This window comes from Abrus precatorius, unplaced genomic scaffold, assembly GCF_003935025.1.
Source record: "Abrus precatorius isolate BTA unplaced genomic scaffold, Abrus_2018 Scaffold7, whole genome shotgun sequence".
Taxonomy (NCBI): domain Eukaryota; kingdom Viridiplantae; phylum Streptophyta; class Magnoliopsida; order Fabales; family Fabaceae; genus Abrus; species Abrus precatorius.
This window is the reverse complement of record NW_020874417.1, coordinates 17,546,651-17,550,622: the sequence shown is the minus strand read 5'-3', so window position 1 is coordinate 17,550,622 and position 3,972 is coordinate 17,546,651. Positions and strand designations below refer to the sequence as shown.

The following is a 3,972-nucleotide window of genomic DNA, read 5'->3' as shown; positions in this document are numbered from 1 at the left end:
TACCCCCTGCCTAACCATAAAATGGCATTTCTTAAAGTTCAGAACAAGGTTAGTCTCTATACATCTTTGTAAAACTCTATCCGTTTCCTAAGCATGCAGAAAATGATGACCCATATACAGTGAAGTCATCCATAAAGACTTAAATACAATGCTTAACCAAATCAGAAAATATGCTCAACGGGAGCATTGCAAAGCCCGAATGACATTCTCTTATATGCAAATGTACTGAATGGGCATGTAAAAGTGGTCTTCTCCTGATCCTCAAGAGCTATACATATTTGAAAATAACCAGAAAATCCGTCTAGGAAACAGTACTGAGACTTACCTGCCAGGCGCTCCAGCATCTAATTAATGGAAGGTAGAGGAAAGTGGTTTTTCCTAGTCGCTTGGTTGAGCCTTCTATAATCAATACAGATTCTCCAGCTGTTCTGCACTGTAGTGGACATAAGCTCATCCTTCTCAGTCTTCACCACTGTAATCCTTGACTTTTTGGGCACCACCTGCACTGGACTCACCCATGTGCTATCTAATATTGGGTAGATAATGCCTGCCTGGAGTAGCTTTGTGATCTCCTTCTTCACCACCTCCAAAATGATCGAATTTACCCTCTTCTGACGCTGTCTTACTAGCTTGGATCCCTCTTCCAACAAAATCCGGTGCATGCACAGGGAAGGGCTGATTCCAGGGATGTCAGCCAAGGTTCATACAATAGCCTTTCTATACTTCTGAATCACATCGAGCAACTGCTCTTCTTGGTCCTCATCAAGCTCAGTGGATATGATCACAGGGAGCTTCTCACCTACTTCCAAGTAAGCGTATTTTAAATGCTCAGGCAAGGGTTTAAGCTCCAAGGTGGGAGGCTACTCAACTGAAGGAAGTAGTTTAGCACTCTCATTTGAAATGATCTCTGCAACATTTAAATCATAAGGGTTAGATTCAACTATACTTGATGTACTCAATGAACCACATTCTATTCCTTTTGACTTTTCAATGTCATTAATGTCAGAAGTTGCAGAATTTAAATCCAAAAAATCAGAAATACAAGTATCACACAAAGATGAATTAGTACAATATTCACAAATTTTAGTATCTATGGTATCTACACAATCAGAAAAATCAAAGAAAGAGTCTCCTAAAAATTCAACAAAACTATCATCTATCAAGCTATCAAAAACATCAATATGGAAAACTGAATGCTCCTTAGGTGAGTACTTCATAGCATCCAGTATATTGAAGCGAACCACACTCTGTTCAAACTCCATAGTGAGAGTCCCAGCATGCACATCAATCTTGGTCCTGGCTATCTTCAAGAATGGCCTCCCTGAGATGATAGGTGCAGCTCCTTTTATTAGTTCTTCTTCTTGCATGTCCAAGATGTAAAAGTCAGCAGGAAAGATCAAGTCATTTATTCTCACTAGAACATCCTCCACAAGGCCGGCTGGATTAGTGGTGCTCCTATTTGCTAGCTGGATGATGACACCTATGGGCTGCAATGGTCCAAGAGACAAAGATGTGAAGATAGATAAAGGCATAACATTAATAGATGCACCTAAATCAAGCATGGTATTATCTATCCTATTGTTGCCTATAATGCAGGGAATAGTAAACGTCCCTGGATCTTTGCATTTCTCAAGCATGGAAGTTTTCTGCCTCTCAAAAAGGGTTGATACATTCCTCCCCATGTTCACTCTTTCATTACCTTTTAACTGCCTTCTATTAGTGCACAAGTCCTTAAGGAATTTGGCGTACCTTAGGATTTGCTTGATAGCATCTAACAAGGGGATATTGACTTCAACCTTTCTAAAGGTATCTAGAATTTCTTTGTTAACCTCTTCTTGCTCCTTACTGGGCTGAGCCGTTCTTTGAGGGAAAGGAATAGGAATGAACATATCTTCTTTGTCTACCACTCTTGGTTGACATGGTGTGGGCATAGGTGTAGGCTGTTCTTGGCTCTTAATCTCTCCTCCTTCATCTTCTGCAGCTAGAGTGCAACTAGGATTCTTCTCCATAGGCATCTCCGGCTCTTGCATCACCTTACCAGATCTCAAGGTAATGGCACTCACATTCTTTGGGTTTGTTACAGTTTGTGTAGGAAGATTGCCTGAACCTTGAGATTGAAGTTGATTCAGGGATGAAGCAAGTTGGTCCATTTGATTCTCCAAGGCCTTGATACTTGCTTGAGTCTGTTGTTGGAAGGCCTGACTCTATTGCTGGAAATTGAGATTACTCATAGTGAGTTGCTTCACAAGGTCTTCCAAGGATGACTCACTCTTTTGAGGTGCAGGAGCCAGTGAAGAGGATGCTTGATGGTGCTGCTGAGATGAAGATGATGGATGGTGATGTTGCTGGGCTGGATATGGCTTGTTTTGTCCAGCTTGATGCGGTTGGAAATGGTTGTCGGTTGGTTGGCTAGGGCTTTGATGCTGTGTATTTCCTTCCCACCTTAAGTTAGGATGGTTCCTCCAACTGGGATTATATATATTAGAAGATAAATCCCAGCTTTGTTGTTGTTGCGGCTGTTGAAAAGAAAATTTATTAGCAAAAATATTAGTAGCATAAGCTTGAGAATTACCTTCCAAAGATTCAGTTTCTTGCAATGTGGGGCAACTATCAGTGAAGTGATCCATAGATGAACAGATCCCACAAAGCATGGCTTGAATGGATGGAGGCGGAGGTGTATATACAACAGAATTTTTTTAGATGGATGCCAACTGTTTTACCATAGAAGCCAACTCATCTAGCTTATACTGCAGCTTGTGTGAATCTGAAGTTTGAATTTCATTGACACTTCTGGACATGATGGAATTTTGCCTTGTAGCAAACTGTTGAGAGTTAGCTGCCATATTCTCAATGAGGTTTCTAGCTGCTGCAGGAGTCTTATCAACTAGGACTCCCCCGCTAACTGCGTCGATCATGCTCCTATCCATTGGGTATAACCCCTCATAGAAGTATTAGATTAGCAATTGATCACTTATCTGATGATGGGGGCAGCTAGCACATAATCTCTTGAAATGCTCCCAATATTCATACAAATTTTCCCTCTCCAGCTGCCTAATACCACATATTTCCTTTCTTATTGAGGCAGCCTTTGAGGCAGGGAAAATTTTTTCCAGGAACAATCTCTTGAGGGTGTCCTAACTTGTAATAAAGCCAAGTGGAAGATAATACAACCAATCTTTAGCCAAATCCATAAGAGAGAACGGAAAAGTCTTCAATTCCACATGCTCTTCAGGCACACCTTGTGGTCTCATTGTAGAGCAAACAATATGGAATTCCTTGAGGTGTTTATGTGGATCTTCACCTGCAAGACCATGAAATTTAGGCAAAAGATGGATTAGGCCAGTTTTAAGAACAAAAGGGGCATCCACATCCGAGTATTGGATACACAAAGTTTGGTAAGTCACGTCCGGTGCGGCAAGCTCCTTAAGTGTCAGGTCATTTTCTGCCAGAATTTAAAGAATGCAAAGAAGAATATATGGAAGATGGAGAAGATGATTCCTCAATATGTGCAGAGTTTTGTCTATTTGTCCTAAGGTTCCTAAGGAAAGTCCTATCAATTTCAGTATCCAGAGGATATAAATCTCTCGGATTTGATCTGGTCATTCATTAGGAATTAGCTATGGAAATTGAAAAGATATTGAATGAACGAGGTAACTAAAGTGCAGATTATGCAGGAAACTATTATGCAGAAAAATTAAATATAATATACAGTGAAAATGAAACAACAAGTGTGCAGTTCTATTGATTAAATCCTGCAAAATTATGCAGAAGAAATAGGACAATTGTGCAGGAAACTAAAGCGTAGAAATCAAAATTCATAAAATACAGAAAACAACAATTGTTGTACCTAATGCAAGATATCTCTACTTACCTATGAAACTACAATTATACTAAAGTATTCACAATGCAAAAGTTCAAAGAGAATTCACTAAACATGCAGAAAATGAAAATGAAAATAGAGCAAATAACATA

At 39.8% G+C, this 3,972-nt stretch overlaps 1 non-coding gene across 1 annotated transcript; it reads left to right on the top strand.

The window, feature by feature from the left end:
* The first annotated feature begins 2,973 nt into the window (after positions 1-2,973).
* Positions 2,974-3,078, top strand: LOC113873937. Its single transcript, XR_003506002.1, has one exon. It is a non-coding gene; the product is annotated as a small nucleolar RNA R71 (small nucleolar RNA).
* Positions 3,079-3,972: the final 894 nt, after the last annotated feature.